The sequence below is a fragment of the Podarcis tiliguerta genome (assembly GCF_965153285.1).
Source record: "Podarcis tiliguerta genome assembly, chromosome: 1".
In the NCBI taxonomy this organism is placed as follows: Eukaryota; Metazoa; Chordata; class Lepidosauria; order Squamata; family Lacertidae; genus Podarcis; species Podarcis tiliguerta.
In genome coordinates, this window is record NC_139534.1 from 18,885,653 (window position 1) to 18,907,243 (window position 21,591).

Consider the following 21,591-nt stretch of genomic DNA (forward strand, 5'->3'; position numbering starts at 1 on the left):
GCCGGGAGCCAGCGCTGTCCGCAGACACTTCCGGGTCACGTGACCAGCGTGACAAGCTGCATCTGGCGAGCCAGCGCAGCACACGGAACGCCGTTTACCTTCCCGCTGGTAAGTGGTCCCTATTTATCTACTTGCACCCGGGGGTGCTTTCGAACTGCTAGGTTGGCAGGCGCTGGGACCGAACGACGGGAGCGCACCCCGCAGCGGGGAGTCAAACCGCCGACCATGCGATCGGCAAGTCCTAGGCACTGAGGTTTTACCCACAGCGCCACCTGCATCCCCACTGCTCACATTAACAAATGGTTAAACATTCAACTCTTACCGTGATGGGTCCAAATTTTCACCAAGGGTCAGAACAGCAGCTTGTTTTCATGGGAAACAAATCACTTGTTTGTCAACATGTTTGTCCTCATGGCACTGTATTCTAATGTCTTCTATGTTGAGTGTGCTGAAAGAATGAAATAAGAAACATCAGCTGAAAAGCTAGTGTGCCACCAAAGAAAACAAAGGGTCCCCCCCCCCTCTTTTCCTCTTGAGACTGAAGATGCTAGGCATTATTAATTGCCTTCAGAATGCTCTCACACACTGAAAGGCCAGAAGATAACTCACAGCACAAAAGAGGCTGGATTGCCCTACCCACTGAAGCTTTTTTGTCTAATATTTCAGGGAACGTTAACTCTAAAAAAATATTCTCTTGCTCCATCTATAGATGATCCATTCAGATTAGTTTTGTTAGGAAGTAGACATGCAGAACACAGAGAACCATACCCTTGGTCTCTTGCTTTTTGGAAAAATATGGGCAAAGAAAACAGTAACCAAGGCCCATGGAAATATAAGCGACATGTTTTATGTTATGTATGGAAGTTCTCACCCTGGCCACCAGGAGTATTGTGTATGTAGTTTTCACTCAGGTCCATGTCAGTTATTTTAGGGGGGAAACCTGGGCTGTTGTTGCTACATTGTTGACAGCTGGCTGCCTACAAAAGCAGGCCGGGTGAGCTGTTTGCTGTTCAGCTCTGTCCAGCTTACAAATAAAGAGCTGCTTTGGAAGAATCGCTGTGTCATCTGCTATGTCTACCCACTATTCAACATTTTGGGTGGCAAGCATCTCTCTTGCCTATATACCCTTAGCCTTAAAAGCAGATGGTTGAACATTTTTACGCTTAAAATAAAGCCAGCCGGAACATTTCAATGAAACATTATTATCCCTCTGAAAAATGGTAAGAGTGGTAAGAGTTGCATTTGTGAGGGTAGGGACTTATCATAAAAATCCAAGTACATTCAGAAGTACTATTGTGATGACGTGGAAATTAAAAATACCACCCTGGTCTATTGCAAGAAATTGGTCTGAATTGCAGAGGATTATGTTTCAATTATGGGAGGGTACTGTGACAGGAGCTTTGAGCAGAAAGATAAGGAGGAGCAGGACTTTACTACGAATGACGTTCTCTTGAGTTAGGGTTGAGATCAAAGTTAGTGACTAATAAATGCAAATAATAACTCAACATTCAGCTTGGATCAAAATATGAGCAAAGGAAAATTTTGTACCTTCTATTTCACATGTCTCTGCCAAGTCCCTGGCAGAGACATGTGAAACAGAATTAGAATCTGTATTCTAATTGGCCAACCCCCTGAACAGAGCCATAACATCGGGGCACAGAGAAAGAGGGTGTTTTACTACTCCTCCTTCCTCACTTGATAGGTAAAAAGGTAAAGGTAAAGGACCCTTGGACGGTTAAGTCCAGTTAAAGGTGACTATGGGGTTGTGGCGCTCATCTCGCTTTCAGGCTGAGGGAGCCAGCGTTTGTCCACAGACAGCTTTCCAGGTCATGTGGGCAGCATGACTAAACCACTTCTGGCACAATGGAAGACCGTGACGGAAGCCAGAGCGCATGGAAACACCGTTTACCTTCCCACCGCAGCAGTATCTATTTATCTACTTACACTGGTCTGCTTTCGAACTGCTAGGTTGGCAGGAGCTGGGACAGAGCAACAGGTGCTCACCCCATTGTGCGGATTCGAACTGCTGACCTTCCGATTGGCAAGCCCAAGAGGCTCCGTGGTTTAGACCACAGCGCCAACTGCTCCCCTGCTTGATAGGATACATAAACAGCATGCCAGGATGCCACACCTGGTAGACCACGGCAAAGACAGCAGCCCTGAAATTACTTCTCCCATGATTGCCAGGTTTTGTAGCCCATCAGGGTGCAGTGCCATCCCTTATGGACACTAAGAAGGAGGGAGGAAAGGGCAAACCATATTCCTTTCTTCTCCCTGCACACCTGCTTGCCAGCATTTGTCAGGTAAGTGACTGCAAAAGACCAATTGTGGGAGTTGATAGGGAAGGGTTCACAAGCAGGAGTATTTTCCCTTCAACTGGCTCGCAAAACATATCCAAGTTCTTCCAGTTTGTGGGGGTGAAGGGCAGTGGCGTAGCGTGGGTTGTCAGCACCCGGGGCAAGGCAAGTAATTTGCGGGGCCCCCCGCTGCACTGTCCCTCCCCCAGATAGTCTCTCGCTCTCTCTCCGCACCGCACCGCACGCCTGGCACCCTCCCCTCCACAGTGGGCGGCGACCCGGCGGCTCGGATCGGATTCACACAGCCAGCACTGCAGTGAGAGAGAGTGAGTGAGCCAGGTAGGGGCAGAGAGCTGCGAGTGCGAGCGCCCCCCCCCAGATGTTGTGCCCGGTGCGGCCGCCCCCCCTGCACCCCCCACGCTACGCCACTGGTGAAGGGTGGGAGAGAAACCTGATGAATTTTGACGACAATCTTTGAAGGTTTGCCTATTTCTAGACTTTTGCACATAGCACTTGTATCCACTTTAAACTTTCTGACAGGCTTTTATTGGAAAGAGAATTCTACATTTCTTTCTCAAATGGGTAACAGCAACACAGAAAATACCAATATAGAAAACGTCTATGAGTCCAGAACACTAATTCCTTTTACTTGTTTTACTGATGACATTGAAGAGCTCTATCCCTTGGGGAGCAGGAATTTTGCACTAGGGTAAACTAAATTCTGCAGTGAAGAAGACTTGAATATGCAGCCTACATAAATTATGCAAATGTGCATGGCGTTTCTTATTTTATATGATTTGTTCTACAATTCTTACTATATTGCTTAATACAGTCTGCTTCTTCTAGCCAGGATAAGAGTTATGCAGGGCACTTAAGGATGCCAAGGTAACAAGCCAAGTTACATTTCCAAAGTGGAAATTGCTGTCTTCAAATTAACCTGAAGTGTTCATTCAAATGTATTTTCTGTTAGGAAAAATAATAATCAGCAGGTGAATTAAAATAATCTGCACATAAAAAACACTGGAATGAACACACAAGTTGAGATATCCCAACATCACTTTGTTCAAATACACATTCCCATCTGAAACTATTACAACCACACATTACGATGTGTGCATCTGGACTCACATGTACACTGCCAGCACACGTTGTATGTTCATATACACATATCCAGAATTTCATATATGTACTAGGTAAAGGTAAAGGTACCCCTGCCCGTACGGGCCAGTCTTGACAGACTCTAGGGTTGTGCGCCCATCTCACTCAAAGAGGCCGGGGACCAGCGCTGTCCGAAGACACTTCCGGGTCACGTGGCCAGCGTGACATCGCTGCTCTGGCGAGCCAGAGCCGCACATGGAAACGCCGTTTACCTTCCCGCTAGTAAGCGGTCCCTATTTATCTACTTGCACCCAGGGGTACTTTCGAACTGCTAGGTTGGCAGGCGCTGGGACCAAACAGCGGGAGCGCACCCCGCCGCGGGGATTCGAACCGCCGACCTTTCGATCGGCAAGCCCTAGGCACTGAGGCTTTAACCCACAGCGCCACCCACGGTCCCATATATGTACTAAGCTTGTGTTAAAGGGCAATAGTTTCCAGAAGATAAACTGGGGGGAGGGGGGAGTCTATTTTTAATGGGCTGGTGCTGTCATAGACAGCATTTCCTCTAAAATATGTCATAGCTTCTTGCACCCCCAAACCATGAACCATTGTAACTTCACAGAAAGGGGCTTTCTTCTCCAGTCCTATCACCCACATTGCAGCCCCCAAACCCCTAAAAAGTTCCTTTGGGAAGTTGGGGAACCCTGCTGAAAATCATGTCTTAATGGGATGTCTGCTAGAACTCATTTCCTTGTCCAGTATGTGCATACAGATTCTAATTAGTTTACTTAAAGGCAAGTGAAACTTATCAAGACAATTGCTATTCTCCCCTGAGGACTCATGTTGAATCCAAGCAATGCTGTTAGTTGGCCTTTGAGCACCATGGTTTCCATGACATTTCATAATTGCCAGCGGTAACAATAGGTTCATTAACTATTTCCCTTAACACCCACAATGTTACTACCTACGCTATATTGGTTCCAAACATTCTTGTACTTGGTTTTTTTTAATCAATAAGAACTTCAAAGTAAATATTGTTCTTAAAATCCTATTTTATAAGAGAGAAAATAAGCACTTGAGAATTCCTATTCATTTCTTTTGCATATTTTTAATGGACTTATTCAGGAATATGAATAGCAATGGTATTTAAGCATTAAGAGTTGGCGTTTTCCCCCTTTTGTTTTATAGGAGGGGCCAACTTCTGCACAGCCTGAGTTCTAAGGCATCTGAACTGGAATTATAATCATGTGTCGAGTATCTCTGGTTCTGCACTGTTGATGGCTATCACTACGAATTCCATAGTATAACTATGCAATGTGCGAAGGCAATTCAAATCATTTTGAGAAGTATATCATAACCTTATTGTGTTTTATCTGCTGGTTATTTTGAATGTCTTTGTTACTGCTTCACTTGTTGCCTTTGTGTACACTGAATTGAAATCCTGGATAAAAGGCAGTACAGTCGTACCTTGGAAGTCGAACGGAATCTGTTCCGAAAGTCCATTCGACTTCCAAAATGTTTGGAAACCCAAGCGCGGCTTCTGATTGGCTGCAGGTAGCTCCAGACATTCGGCTTCCAAAAATCATTCACAAACTGGAACAGTCACTTCTGGGTTTGCGACATTCGGGAGCCAAAAAGTTTGAGAACTAAGCTGTTCGAAAACCAAGGTACGACTGTCAAGATATCTACAGTGTATCTTGACGCATAATTCTTTTTTAAAAAAAACAATAAAAAATTGTGTTATGTGTTTATTGTGCCGAGCCAGAAGAAAGTCAGTTTCGTTAATCACACACATTTGTCTCACTTATTTTCATTATGTCTTTGTATCCCTACACCATGTATTTAATGATGTATATCATGCAGATACCAAATATGCATGGCTTTTTGAAAGATGGAGATGGGGCTGCAGTGGGTGGTTTTTCTTTTACACCATTTCATCATTATGACAGTCCTGCTCCTGATAAACGAACACAAGAGTGTTCTACTTGCTGTTTAGTCAGCTGGAAGGATTTGTAGCTATTACAGCATATAACATTTTGCAATGTTGGACTTCAAACTGCAGGTCTTGAGTTCAAATCCTCCCTCAATGGTGAAGTGCCCCAAGTGCATGTGTCAGGGCATGGGGAATAGGCAGCCACATTCAAATCCACACCAGAAAAGTGTACCTTCACAAGAAAGTTTCTTCAAATCCATGGCCTGAGTCTGAAACGTATTAAGCAGAATGCACTGCTCTGTTGGCCAAGTGAAAGCAGAGCGCCAGTCTTCGCAGTATATCAGCTGCAGTAATTAAGCTTGGGAAAGGAGGGCTAGCAGGTTTTCCAATCCCCATCATGCGTCTGATGACATCATTGGGAACATGATGAGCTGTTCGCTTGGAATGGGGCCAGACCTAAATGAGATGAATTCAGGCATGATTCAAATTGCCTAAATGATCTCATTTGAGTCCGGTCCTTTCCACATCGAACTGGGGAGATGCATATCACTAATCTAAACTGTTCATTTACGGCACTAGAATTCAAATACAAGTCCTACATAACCCTGATTTCCTATATGACGTTAGTTGTTGTAGACAGAAGTGAAAAATGCAAGCAGGCTGTTAGATATAGTGTGTGTATTTTTTTCTGAGACAAGCAACTTGTAGGAAAGCAGGACAAGCAGAGTTTGGTGGCGGGGGTAAGCAGGGGCAGAGAATACTACAAGCGCAGATCAGCCTGGAAATCTAAGTCAAAAGTTCTATTGCCAAAGAAATGTGGACTTCTGACAAGAAGCTTAACTAGGTGATTGAGCTTAACTAGCTTAACTAAATAGTCCCAGCAACTAATTAAGTTGCCACCTTTCCACAAGAAACAGGTGCTGTTGAAGCCCTAACTGGAAGTAAAAAGGACCAGAAAAGTTTTGGAGCATTGTGTTTTGGAGCATTGCTAAGTGAGACAATAAAGTAAGGTCTAAACCACGAGGCTTCTACTTTCACTGAAAGAGAAAGGCTCTCCTGTATTAAGGAGTGCTACATTCCTATTTGTGGTTTGATACTGCATTATCAAAACAAGCATTGTGCCGCACCTTGGCTTCCTCTTAAAAGCTGTTATTTCGCAGAACAAGGAAACTGAAGTAAGCTGTATATCACACAATGTTATCTGCGAATATATTAAATATTGCAGTGAGGTTGCAATGATGAGAATCAGCGGCTGATTTTCATCACTGCAGCCATTGACAACCAAGCCATTAAGCATTTAAATGCACACCAACAGCTTGAAACAAAGAAGCAGATGAATGCATAAGTTCTTAAATAATAGTGGAAATGGCCTGGAGAGGGTTGGTGGATGGATAGCAGCTAAACAGATTGAGGTTGAATCCTGACAAGACAGAAGTACTGTTTTTTGGGGACAGGAGGCGGGCAGGCTTGGAGGACTCCCTGGTCCAGAATGGGGTAACTGTGCCCCTGAAGGACCAGGTGCGCAGCCTGCGAGTCCATGGAGGCACAGGTCAATTCTGTGTCCAGGGCAGCTGTCTACCAGCTCCATCTGGTACGCAGGCTGAGACCCTACCTGCCTGCGGACTGTCTCGCCAGAGTGATGCATGCTCTAGTTATCTCCCGCTTGGACTACTGCAATGCACTCTACCTGGGGCGACCTTTGAAGGTGACCCAGAAACTACAACTAATCCTGCCAAGCTAGCAGTTCGAAAGCACGTCAAAGTGCAAGTAGATAAATCAGTACCGCCCTAGCGGGAAGGTAAATGGTGTTTCCGTGCGCTGCTCTGGTTTCACCAGAAGTGGCTTCGTCATGCTGGCCACGACCCGGAAAAACTGTCTGCGGACAAACATCAGCTCCCTCGGCCAGTAAAGCAAGATGAGCGTCGCAACCCCAGAGTCGTTCGCGACTGGACTTAACTGTCAGCGGTCCTTTACCTTTACCTTTATGCTCTACTAGGCCTTGCTTGATACCTTTACAACTGATGTGGTACCCAGTGTAGCATGAGACACTACTGTAAGGATAGCGGTAGCAATGAATGCACTACCATCAATGCTGCCAATGTGTTGCTTTTTAAAGAAAAATAAAATCGGGAAGTGGTTAAAGAAGCAGCACAGATACTCTAGCAGAACTATTAGTTCAAAATATGAATGTGTCCCTCAGACGAATGAGACCGATATACTGTGTAGCGGCTTACACTGCAAAAAGGTCTTCTAATCATCCTTTGCATGTAACGTTCTGACACGCCACACATGTCCTTCATTAAAGCCAATAACAACAGATTACAGATAATGGTTACAAAATGTAAATGTATTTCAACCTTGGCTGAAGCAATCTGGCTGGTGATCGCAATTATAAATGCACCTCCTGTCACTGAAAGCCACAGCAAATCTCTTCTCAAATGGGCCAGCCGGGACGAAGATAGGAAGATAATTTTACTAGAGGTCTAACATCCTTGTCCTTCAGACGAGCATATCACAACACACAAGCTTCAGCATACCGAATAAAGCAAAGAGAACCACTCACATTTACAGTTTTTAGAAGAATATGAACATTCCTGATACTGGGACTTCCTTATAGCAAATCTACAAGGGGATCTTTTAGGCATATCAAAGTCCCCAGGAATAACTTTATCACCTTGCACAGTGGATACAGTACAGATGTATGCTTTAGGCTTACATGGATTAAAAACATTACACTTTTTGACTGAATTGTTTTATTGTATATTTTAATTGAGGATGTTTTAACGCTATGATGGAATTGTTAGTGGGTATTTTAAGTACCGTATTTTTTGCACCATAACACTCACTCTTTTCCTCCTAGAAAGTAAGGGGAAATGTCTGTGCGAATGCCTACGGATGGCGGGGGGATCTGCTGCAGTCGTGAGCAGAGGATCCATGGTTCCCCTTCCTTCCCTCCTCCGTGGCTCGCTTTGAAACAGCAAAGTGGGAGAAGAGCCGCTGAGTGGGGAGGAGAGAGGGACAGAGAGCCTGCTTGCTTTAAAGGAGCAAAGCGGGAGAGGAGAGGAGCCGCTTACACGGAGCTGTTTTTTTCAGCGAGCCGGGGAGGAGGGAGAGAACAGCTCGCTAAATAGCAGCAAAGTTTTTCTCAAGCAGGCTCTCTGTCCCTTCTCCTCCCCACTCAGCTGGCTAAATAGTAGCAAAGTTTTTCAGCGAGCCGGGGAGGAGGGAGAGAAGCAGAGCCTTTAAAGGAGCAAAGCAGGAGAGGAGAGGAGCCTTCTCCTCTTATACCCCTCTTCTGCATTATTAACAGCATCCTTCTCCACCCACCCCACGCATGTCCCTTGTCCCTTGAGTGCTTTTCCTTCCCTCCCCACTTACAAAGCATGGATCCACATGGATCCTCAGGATTTTTGCACTGGGTCACCCCAAATTCACCATCAGATCACATAGCATGTCCATGGCTACAGCTTGCACCAAAAAAACACACACCCACTGTTGCCTGGGGCCGCAGTGGTGCAAAAACGTGGTTACAAAGCATGGATCCACATGGATCCTCAGGATTTTTGCATTGGGCTACCCCAAACTCACCGTCAGATCACATGTCTGTGGCCACAGCATGAACCACAAAAATCATACATCCACTGTTTCGTTTAGAATATTTTTTTCTTGTTTTCCTCCTCTAAAAATTATGTGTGTGTTATGGTCGGGTGCGTGTTATAGAGCGAAAAATACGGTATGTATTTGTTTCATTGAGACCATATAACACAGGTCCTGAAAGACCTACATTGGCCCCCAGTACGTTTCCAAGCACAATTCAAGGTGTTGGTGCTGACCTTTAAAGCCCTAAATGGCCTCGATCCAGTATACCTGTAGGAGCGTCTCCACCTCCATCATCCAGCCCAGACACTGAGGTCCTGCAAGAAGTGAGGTTACAGGGAACCAGGCAGAGGGCCTTCTCGGTAGTGGTGCCCACCCTGTGGAATGCCCTCCCATCAGATGTCAAGGAAATAAAGAACTATCTGACTTTTAGAAGACACCCGACTGCAACCCTGTTTAGTGAAGTTTGAATGTTTGACATTTTATCGTGTTTTTAATATTCTGTTGGAAGCCGCCAGAGTGATTGGGGAAACCCAGCCAAATGGGTGGGGTATAAATAATAAATTATTATTATTGTTGTTGTTGTTGTTGTTGTTGTTGTTGTTGCAAACCATGTAGAAATAAAATGAATGAATAACAGAGAGAGCTGTCTCTAGTTTTCCATACATGGAAAGAGAGATTAGAAGATTTCTCCTACGTGCAAACCCTGGAGCACTATGTCATGAAATCTTTGTGCCCTATGAATAAAAACTGCATGTTAAGTATTGCAAAATCTATTAGCACTGAATCCTTAGATAACAAAACCACCTTCCCCCATTACTCTAATTCTACAGTCAAGAGGGGATCAGCACATATGTTTTCATTCTGATTAACTTGAATAAACTTGTTTCATTGTAGTATGGCAAATTTCCCATTCCTAAAGAGAACAGTAAAGGTAGCATTAGCGCCTGCCTATTCTAATTATTTCCACCAAGAAAAGAACCAGCAGGTATCAAAACAAATTATTTAAGTGTAAAGTCAGTTCTTTTAGTCTTGCTTTAAGTAACTACCTGCTTCCTGGGGCTTCTGAATGTGAATAATTGCCCAGCTTACACATAGTTGGTACAGGTGTTTAAAGAGTCCAGTAAAGGCTATGACTTCCCAAATGTAACAAATTCTCTGGCATCTTCTCTGGTTTACTTGGAGCACAATCTTTTGTAAGGAATAATAATACTTGCCTGAATAAAGCAATAAAGTAGAATAGTACCCTTTGGCGGGGGGAGGAGAACACTGCTTCTTTTTAATTTTAGAAAGCTGAATTACTTTACTACATACAGTCATGCCTTGGTTTTTTAACAGCTTATTTCTTAAATGTTTTGGTTCCCGAACGCCGCAAACAGCAACTGTTCTGGTTTGCAAACTATTTTTGGAAGCAAACATTGAATGGGGCTTCAGCGGGTTCCAACTGGCTGCAGGAGCTTCCAAACATTTTGGAAGTCGAACGGACTTCCGGAACAGATTCCATTTGACTTCCAAGCTATGATTGTACTGCTGCTGCCCCCAATAAATTGGTTTCTCTTTAGAAATGACAAAACCTGTAAATGGAGATATTTGAATAAACAACCAAATGGTTATCTGCAATTGATTTTGTTTCTTTAATGAGGCTTTGGGAAGATTCCTTTCTCTCCCTCTTGTTATAGAAATTACTGATTTCGGACCTTTTATCCTTGCTCATGAGCGCAAAATATGGTTTGAAGCTCAACATCAAAAAAACGAAGATCATGGCCACTGGGCCCATCACCTGCTGGCAAACAGAAGTGGAAGAAATGGAGGCTGTGAGAGATTTTACTTTCTTGGGCTCCATGATCACTGCAGATGGTGACAGCAGCCACGCAATTAAAAGACGCCTGCTTCTTGGGAGAAAAGCAATGACAAACCTAGACAGCATCTTAAAAAGCAGAGACATCACCTTGCCAACAAAGGTCTGTATACTTAAAGCTATGGTTTTCCCAGTAGTGATGTATGGAAGTGAGAGCTGGACCATAAAGAAGGCTGGTCGCCAAAGAATTGATGCTTTTGAATTACGGTGCTGGAGGAGACTCTTGAGAGTCCCATGGACTGCAAGAAGATCAAACCTATCCATTGTTATGGAAATCAGCCTGAGTGCTCACTGGAAGGACAGATCCTGAAGCTGAGGCTCCAATACTTTGGCCACCTCATGAGAAGAGAAGACTCCCTCGAAAAGACCCTGATGTTGGGAAAGATGGAGGGCACAAGGAGAAGGGGACGACGGAGGATAAGATGGTTGGATAGTGTTCTCGAAGTACCAACATGAGTTTGACCAAACTGTGGGAGGCAGTGGAAGACAGGAGTGCCTGGCGTGCTCTGGTCCATGGGGTCACGAGGAGTCGGACATGACTAAACGACTAAACAACAACAACAACCCTTGCTCACCCTACTTTCTCTCTCTATAGTCATAGGTGCCAACTCCATGGGGCACTAGGTGCCCAAGCACCCACAAAATTCCCCATGAAGGGGCCGGGCACCCACAAATTTCAGTGCCAGGGCTTTACACACTGCATGATACCCAAGGCCCCAGGCACCCACAGTCACCAGGCCAAGTTGGCACTCCTGTCGATAGTTCACCCTCCTACCTTTTTCACTGCCAAGTGCCAATTTTGCTTAGCCTCCTTGTTACTTGCCTGTGCTATTCCCCACCTTTTTCTGCCTGCGCTAAAGATATTGACAATCAGTGTGTTCCTGAGCTATGCTGAGCAATGTTGAGTCATTCATTGATTTCCCTTTGTGGTTTTTTTTTAGCCAAGGGCTGCTCCCTTTTCTTTGCAACAGCCTTCTTTCTAACTGGAAAAAGAAACATGACAGCAGATTTCATTATTACTGGAGTCAAACACCATACTATTCCAATTAAGAGCAACAATGTTATTACAGTAGAGGAGATTGCTTGATAGCACCGCTGAGCAGACACGCTTGGCAGACTGCAGCACAAGTTGGAGAGAATATTACTGTAAGGGTGGAATATTTGAGGCAGAAGATTAACGAACATAAATTGGGGGTTTAATAACAATGCAGTGGGTGCTTCCAGACAGCGGCTTAATTTGCAAGTGGATCACTGAGATATCACAAACAGGTGAATGGCAACTTGTTGATATATAAATGCAGCCTGGCATTTTGATGCCAATGCTGTTGTGCAGAGGCTGCAAAAACCTACATATATGAAGTGCACTGATCTCATGATAAACACTTATCTGGAAGCCCCCATTACTGTGAAAATGCACAAAGCCCAGTAGCGGAGATCATGCGCCACATGCAAAAGTATGCAGGTTCGTCCCTGGCATCTCCTTTAACAAGAATTTTGTGTAGCAGGACAAAGAAAGCACTCAACCCCAGGCCCTAGAGATTCAAACAGGATATGAGATTATACTGCTCAGCGGTGTGACACAGTAAAAACCAGCTTTATATGTTCAAAGTGGAGGATACAAATAAATGCAAAGACAGTCCTGGTGGATAGGTTTGACCTTTGACTGCAAATCTAAGGTCAAGGAGGAACATTTCTTAGATCCAAGTGGCTTAGGACTATTGCCTTGTCCAGGAAGACCCCACCCCCCACCCCCCACCCCACCTTGTCCTCATGTTAGTAAAACAGACAGGTATAGGTAAAGGTAAAAGGACCCCTGACCATTAGGTCCAGTTGTGACCGACTCTGGGGTTGCGCCGCTCATCTCGCTTTATTGGCTGAGGGAGCCAGTGTACAGCTTCTGGGTCATGTGGCCAGCATGACTAAGCCACTTCTGGCGAAGCAGAGCAGCGCACGGAAATGCCGTTTACCTTCCTGCTAGAGCGGTACCTATTTATCTACTTGCACTTTGAGGTACTTTCGAACTGCTAGGTTGGCAGGAGCAGGGACCGAGCAATGGGAGCTCACCCCGTCGTGGGGATTTGAACCGCCAACCTTCTGATTGGCAAGTCCTAGGCTCTGTGGTTTAACCCACAGCACCACCCGCCTCCCTTAAAACAGACAAGTACCTTTCGCATATTACTCTTGTTCCTATTCTCTTATGAACCAATCTCAACACCTGCAAGGGTCTGTAAGAAAGGAAGCGGACCTTCAAGTAATAAATAAATAAATATTGTGAGCCTCTCAGAGTTACAACTTCCAGGACCTTAACAAACTACAGTTCCCAGAGTTCTTTAAAAGTACAGTGGTACCTCAGGTTAAGAACTTAATACGTTCTGGAGGTCCGTTCTTAACCTGAAACTGTTCTTAACCTAAAGCACCACTTTAGCTAATGCGGCCTCCTGCTGCTGCTGCACCGCCGCTGCACAATTTCTGTTCTCATCCTGAAGTAAAGTTCTTAACCCGAGGTACTATTTCTGGGTTAGCGGAGTCTGTAACCTGAAGCGTCTGAAACCTGAAGTGTCTGTAACCCGAAGTACCGCTGTATGGTGTGTATTGTAGCCTTGGTTTCAGAGCCTACCTATGTGACTATATGAAATATATTACAGAAGTACATAGAGGGAACTTATGCACAGCCTGTCTTCCATTTGTTTATAAAGTATATTCCACCCTTTTGTCTCTTGGACTGCTGCGTTTACTTACAGTTGCCAAATGGAGAGAGTCAAAAAACTGCAACGATGCTTTATGGTCTGTCAATCTGCAGAATCCATCTTACACCCACATTGACTTCCACCTTCGGTCAGGGCTGCAGGCAATTATTTCGCCAGCTACAGCTACATATAATTAATCATCTTTTTTTCCTCTCCAGATCCTCTCTAGTTCCCCACCTCCACAGCAAAATATAATGATTTGGCTACATGGAAGCATATTTCAATAATACTGCAAAACAAAACCGATTATTTGGAAGTAGCCTATAAGCAACACAGCGAATATTAGAGCTCAAGTATGACTATCTTCACTGGCAGGGCAGGGAGATGAGTAGGAAATGTTTACAGAACAATAACCACAAGAAGAGAGATCAATATTTCATTAGGAATGATGAATTCAGTAGGAACGTGTCTTATGTAGAGACACAGAAAAGCGATGTACAGTAGTGCTGCAAGGTACCTTTTTGTGCCGTTATCCTACTTGCTTTGTTTAATTATGATTCATCAAAAAAGTTTAAACAATGCTAATTCAATCTGTGAGAGCACATTACCACTCATTCTGGTCAATGGATAATATCATTCATTTTAAGCTGAATCTGCTATTCTTATGTTCGTAATTACCAGCTTAAAAAATGGAGCATGGGTGCCATCCTAGCTTCTGGCAAATCCAGCTCTTGCCAAAAAAAATTAGCCATTATTTCACTTCAGCTCCATACACGTCTTGGTCCCGTGACATGGATATGTCTTTGTAAACTTCAGAAGATATTCTCTTCTCCTGTCTCTTTGCCATGAAACTTCAATTTGAAGACATCACAGTAATCCACCATGTTGAATCAAACATATAGATACTGTTGCCCCTCCATCCAATTCTATGTGTGGGGCAAAATACAATTAGAGGCTAGGTGCACAAGCTAAGCCAAGCCATAAAGGGTGGATCTGCATCAGGTGCATGGTAACAAGGGCAGTGACTTCGAGACCAACTCAGGTGGAGAGAGGCCAGCTGAGTCAAACAAGTCAGTTTGACTTGAAGAACTGGATTATTATGGCCCTGACACAGAACCTAAGCTCAGCAAACAAAAAACCTAAACTAGAGACCCTCAACCTGCCTGGAAAGCTCACTCCCACCAGAACCTGGGGGGAAAAACTAGCATGATTTCATCAAGCCTAATTGCTTTCTTTTTAAGGGTGTGTGTGTGAGAGAGAGAGAGAGAGAGAGAAAGGGAGGGTGGGGGGAGAGAGGGAGTGTGTGTGTTCTGCATGACACACAGGTGAGTACAGTCAACCCTCAGTTCCTATATGCCTCTGTTTTGGAACGTTTTGGATCCCAAACGCCGAAAGCCCAGAAGTAAGTGTTCTGGTTTTCGAACATTTTCCAGAAGCCGAATGTCCAGTGTGGCTTCCACTTGAGTGCAGGAAGCTCCTGCAGCCAATTGGAAGCTGCGCCTCAGTTTTCAGACATTTCGGAAGCCGAATGGTCTTCCAGAACAGATTACATTAAACAACCGAGGTTTGACCGTATATGTGTGTGATGGTGTCCTGTTTGTGGCGGTCATGCACACTTTTGGTCTGACTATGCCCACCTCTGGCAAGAAGCCCCCAAAAGAGGGGACCAAGAGGGACTATGATCCTTGGACTAAAAAGGGTATTCTCCCTCCCAATATTGTGGGATGTTAGCATCCAAAATGCATACGTAAAGGGTTCATTGCAAGAGCTGTAGAACTCAATGACACTCTGTGTCAGAGTCATGGTCGTTGGTTCAGTTGTGGCAGTTAACTGAACAACCTTACGAACCGTTGTGCTGCCGTCTGCCTCAGAGTCAGAGCATCAGCCCGTCTGCAAATGTCAGCCAGTCTTAAATGTAAATCTATGGAAGATGCTTTAGCAACTTAAGAATCACCTGCCTGCATTGTATATAATCTGCAAGTACACTAAGAATAAATAATAAATCTTTAAACTTTAAAATAGAGTGTGTCTTGCGTAGCTTTTACAGGAGGGGGAAAGAGATGTACGGTAATTAAAAGGTCAAACAACCCAGGGTTGTCTTCCACGTATTCTGCAAATGGGAACGAGAGTCTGGTTCCCACAAATACAAGCACTAAACATGAAACAAACACTTAACAGACCCAGTTTTACACATCTAGGGCCTTGGATCTGTCCAGGGTTCTGAAGGATCTGTCTCTAACCACGCCTGTCCCCAGGTTCTGATTCTCATGCTTTAAGTAGATAGGTACACAGGGTTCTATCCAAAGCATAGAGTTCCATTGGTGCAGAGACAATTCTGTTTCCTTTTCTTTCACCCTCCACTCCCAAAATCATCTCCTAGTGGCCCCCCAGCAACCTGGGGATGATTTTAAGGAAGTGCAGGGCACTGCAGAGGGGAGGAGGGAGATTATGTTTTGTCCCACTAGCACAGGCCTCTTGCACTAGCAGTATGGGAATTTCAGATATTGCCCAAGGTCCCTGCATTTCAATTATCTTCTCTTACTACATTGCCAGACCTCCTTTCTCTGAACTCTTCATCTCATCAAGACCCGACAGTTTGTCAGCCTGCATTTCTCATATCGGGATTCACGTGTCCGACCCACAGTTGGATCAGTGAGTGTATGTGGGCAAAGCCTCGTGAGGAACAAAGTCAAAAGGACTTCTTGAGACTGTAGCTGTCACTTCCTGTGAGCGTGCTGTTGCAGATTCCACTTTGCTCTTCTAACTTTGTCAGACTGCACGTTAAGGCTGACAGAACTAGCAATATTTTGCATGCATTGGCCCAAAAGTATAAAAAGGTAAAGGTAAAGGACCCCTGGACGGTTAAGTCCAGTCAAAGGCGACTACGGCACTCATCTCACTTTCAGGCCAAGGGAGCCGGCGTTTGTCCACAGACAGCTTTTCGAGTCATGTGGCCAGCTTGACTAAACTGCTTCTGACTCAACGGAACACCGTGAGGGAAACCAGAGGGCATGGAAATGCCGTTTACCTTTCCGCCGAAGCGGTACCTATTTATTTACTTGCACTGGTGTGCTTTCAAGCTGCTAGGTTGGCAGGAGCTGGGACAGAGCAATGGGAGCTCACCCCCCCGTCACTGGGATTTGAACCACTGACCTTCTGATTGGCAAGCCCAAGAGGCTCAGTAGTTTTGACCACAGCACTACCTGCATGAAAACACACACACACACACACACACACACATACATCTTTCAAAGAGGTGGGAGGAACAGACCACTATCCCCCAGCTACTGCGAATCTTTTTGTCTGATTCTGAGCACATCTTCACAACTGCTTCACAACTTCTGTTGCAATTACAGAACTACTTAATACAGTGGTACCTTGGGTTACATACACTTCAGGTTACATACGCTTCAGGTTACAGACTCCGCTAACCCAGAAATAGTGCTTCAGGTTAAGAACTTTGCTTCAGGATGAGAACAGAAATCGTGCTCCGGTGGCACGGCGGCAGCAGGAGGCCCCATTAGCTAAAGTGGTGCTTCAGGTTAAGAACAGTTTCAGGTTAAGAACGGACCTCCGGAACGAATTAAGTACTTAACCTGAGGTACCACTGTACCACTGTTTCTGACAATGTTTTCAAAAGTCAGTACCTATAAACGAGATAATGTCACCTGAATTCACCATGAATTCCATACACTAGCCACAACTGAAAGAGCCATGCAGAAAGCAGTTCAAGCACAATGGGACTCTTGAGTGTCTCATATTTAGCCATCCTTTCATAAACACTCAGCTTCAGAAGTGGCTGGCAGCATGGAAGCAATACAATTCAGCAAGTTATGCTTCTAAGAAATAAGAAGAAATTTAATAAAAGCAATCAATATTTGTTAAAAGCCTAGAAAAATGCTGTTCTTTAGAATACTTATGGGAATAAAGAAGTTTGTTTTCCTTGAGGAGTGGCAAGGAAAAAACCCACACACATTTAGAGCTAGGAAACAAACAATAAAGCTGATGGAGAGGCCATCTCTAGCCATTTGTTTCTTTGAATCAAGTTAGCCAGCTTTCACTTCCATACTGGACCATAAAGAAGGCAGATCGCCGAAGAATTGATGCTTTTGAATTATGGTGCTGGAGGAGACTCTTGAGAGTCCCATGGACTGCAAGAAGATCAAACCTATCCATTCTTAAGGAAATCAGCCCTGAGTGCTCACTGGAAGGACAGATCGTGAAGCTGAGGCTCCAATACTTTGGCCACCTCATGAGAAGAGAAGACTCCCTGGAAAAGACCCTGATGTTGGGAAAGATGGAGGGCACAAGGAGAAGGGGATGACACAGGACAAGATGGTTGGACAGTGTTCTCGAAGCTACCAGCATGAGTTTGACCAAACTGCGGGAGGCAGTGGAAGACAGGAGTGCCTGGCGTGCTCTGGTCCATGGGATCACGAAGAGTCGGACACGACTAAACGACTAAACAACAACAACAATCAAGTTAGCCAATGAAGAAATTATAAAAAGTATTATCCTGAGCTCACATGCATGGACCTCTAAAACAAAGCAGAAAGTGCAGAAGAATCTTCTCCACATTCATAGCACAACGCATAGCATCATGTACATCTGAAATGAAGGTGGAAAAAGAGAAGCAACCGGGTGCTATGTAGAAGGCAAAAGAAATTCTATTTCTATAATGTGAGACCAAAAAAGGTGTTTGTAGTCCTCTCTCTATGAAACCATATTATTGTGTTACTGCAGCAGGTAAGGAAACTGCAGACTTCAGGGAACTATTTTATTGAGCTAACAGAGCACTATATAATAGAAGTCAATGAACCTTGAAAAGGATAATTCCATCCCTCAGCCCAGACTCAAAATTCCTCCCCACCCCACCCAGCCTTACCTGTGGCAACAGACCATGAGTGAGACACTAAAAGAGCTGGAAAAAACCCTACCTATAAGATACAGGTGCTACACCATTTAAAACAGGGGTATGGAACCTTCTTTTTTCATTCACAGGGCCACATTTCTTTATCAGCAACTTTCTGAGGGCCATATGCCAGAGGCCAAAGGGGACAGAGCAATGGATGTGGATTTTCTTTTAACAGTAGGCTCATTTCTACGCAGTCACGTCCCTCTCTATCCTCCATCGGGCTGCCAAGAAGCATTATCAGAGTTCAATAACACATACCTGCCATGGGGGGGAAAAATCAAGAAAACTGCAAAGCAGTGCTGGCTGAAGTGTTTGGCTTGGGGGCATATAAAGAGGTTTGTAGGGGTGCACTAGGTCCCCAGGCCCGAGGTTGCCCAAATTCTTTTTCAGCCCCAGCACAAAGCTGCAGCCTAAAAAAAGGACATTTTTTCAACAGGAATGTATTAATTATTCAGCCAGTCCATGGAACAAGCCAAATACATACATACATAAGCAAACAAGCAAGCAAGCTAGGGGGAAAGCTGCAGCTTAAAAAATGTACACATCCCTCTAAAAAAAAGAAAAGAAAGAACATAAAATTAAGGGGGTTGAGCTAAATAACCCTTGGGGTATCTTCCAGTGTGGTGTAGTGGTTAGGAGTAGTAGACTCATAATCTGGTGAACTGGGTTCGCGTCTCCACTCCTCCACATGCAGCTGCTGGGTGACCTTGGGCTAGTCACACTTCTCTGAAGTCTCTCAACCCCACTCACCTCACAGTGTTTGTTGTGGGGGAGGAAGGGAAAGGAGAATGTTAGCCACTTTGAGACTCCTTCGGGTAGTGATAAAGCGGGATATCAAATCCAAACTCCTCCTCCTCTTCTTCTTCTTCTTCTTCTTCTTCTTCTTCTTCTTCTTCTTCTTCTTCCAACTCTATGATTCAAAGACTGTCTGATTCTAAGGGATTGAAAATGGAAATCTATCTCAGGTCCCCAGCAGCTACTACCAGGCTTATAAGGAGACTGAATAGAGAATGGTGAAAAAATCTTCTTGGTCCATCTTTGAAATTACAGTGGTACCTCGGGTTAAGTACTTAATTCGTTCCGGAGGTCCGTACTTAACCTGAAACTGTTATTAACCTGAAGCACCACTTTAGCTAATGGGGCCTCCTGCTGCTGCTGCGCCGCCACCGCATGACTTCTGTTCTCATCCTGAGGTAAAGTTCTTAACCCGAGGTACTATTTCTGGGTTAGCGGAGTCTGTAACCTGAAGCGTATGTAATCCGAGGTACCACTGTAGTGTGATTGCTATTCACCACTCACACCAAATGTCCCTTCCTGATGTGGTCAAGACTCAGGAAGCCAAACCATGCTCTACTGCCCAAGGCTAAAATCCTGCCAGGGTTTTGTTCCACAACTCACGCTCCCAGAAGCAATTTAAACAAAAGTACCTGTGAAGTGATGTAGCCACACAAACTGAACACTCAGAACTGTTTTCTCCTCTTCCCTGCTTCTCATCCACCATAGGCAAGACACAATATTTTACAACAAAGAAACACAAGCCAGAAGTGGTTTACCTAGGCAAGTGTTTCACTTGCTGCTTCACTTGCACAGAGGACCCTACAACAGAACTTCAGAGCTCCAGATCTTCAATATTATTAACATGTGTATATCACTTCCTGGGCCCCCAGTATTTACAAAGCAAGCTTTCCAAATGTTCAAAAACAAAAGACTTAAAACTTTGAGAGGATTTCCACAAAACTGTATATTGAGCTTCTTCAAGAGAGGATTTGTACAAAGCAGTATATTGAGCTTCCTTTGACATGAGTGCTACACTCCTTTATATTATTGCCAGGAAACAGAACACAACTCCAGTGTGTGTGAGGCTCCTGAACTTCAAAAGGAATTGGGCTGCCTGAGTTAAGAATCAGCCTCTCATCCTGAAGTCCCTGCTCTTGACTGGTATAACCAGAGTTGCTAATTTTCTGTCGCTGACCTTAGAAATGAGTTTACAACTGTCAAACAATAATACAAAGTATGCAATAAAGCTAGTGTTCTTTCAGAATAGGGTAATAAAATACAGTCTCTGCACTAATGTAGTATAACAGCATTGGCTCCTGACTCAGCAGGAGTATACTCCACAATGAGTTGTGAAGTGATACCAAGAACTGAATATTATTATTTTTTGCAGGTTGGACAAAGATTCGTCTGGCTAGCATTGCTTTCTTCCCTCCTCCTCAAATCTGCCAGTCTCATGCGTATGTGAGCTCAGTGCAAGGAATGGAATTGGTCCATTTGTTTACAGAATATTTGTGCATGCAACATAAGAGGCTTCCTTATTCTGAGTAAAAACTATTCTAGCCTAGACTGTCTTACATCCAAGATCTTAGGAAGAAGCAGTTCCCATCCCTGTTCTCTTGACATACATTTTAGCAGAGGGCCTAAGGGCTGAATTTGGGATGGTCTATGTTCAAGGTCAATCCCGGGACGCGGGTGGCGCTGTGGGTAAAACCTCAGCACCTAGGACTTGCCGATCGTATGGTCGGTGGTTCGAATCCCCGAGGTGGGGTGAGCTCCCGACTTTCGGTCCCAGCTCCTGCCCACCTAGCAGTTCGAAAGCACCCTTAAGTGCAAGTAGATAAATAGGTACCGCTTTATAGCAGGAAGGTAAATGGCGTTTCCGTGTGCTGCGCTGGTGCAGGCTCGCCAGAGCAGCTTTGTCACGCTGGCCACGTGACCCGGAAGTGTCTTCGGACAGCGCTGGCCACCGGCCTCTTAAGCAAGATGGGCGCGCCACCCCAGAGTCGGTCACGACTGGCCCGTACGGGCAGGGGTACCTTTACCTTTACTTTATGTTCAAGGTCATGTCCAAAACATAACATAATATGGAAACAAGTTATCTTAAAGAAGTGTCTGAGGAATTATGGAATTGCCATCCATTTTATGAGCATTCATGTTTTTGGGACAGAATTAAAATTAAAGTATGCCATTCATGAAGTGTGAAAATCAATGTCATAGTTGCCCTCATCTATTCATTTTGTTGTCCCAGTTTCCTTCATTCTGGTTAGTATTTTATATGCTATAGCAGAATTGCAAAGATTTGAAGTTTGGTACCTGCTAGCAGAAGCCCACTTAATTTGGTGCTGCTACTGCTGACAGAACAGGATGAGGATAGCCATACTGCGCAGCAGACATAACAGATTGTTTCTGCAAAGAACAGCATTTGCCAA

General features: G+C 44.6%; 1 protein-coding gene across 6 annotated transcripts in view; it reads right to left on the minus strand.

Annotated features, from left to right (window-relative positions):
- The window catches only part of GULP1 (GULP PTB domain containing engulfment adaptor 1), a 192,707-nt gene that overhangs the window by 104,281 nt on the left and 66,835 nt on the right, over nt 1–21,591 (minus strand). For all 6 annotated transcript variants that reach the window (XM_083412318.1, XM_083412316.1, XM_083412315.1 and 3 more), the window contains exon 2: nt 323–448. The gene's annotated coding sequence lies outside the window, so the exon portion shown is untranslated. The remainder of the gene's footprint in view (nt 1–322; nt 449–21,591) is intronic.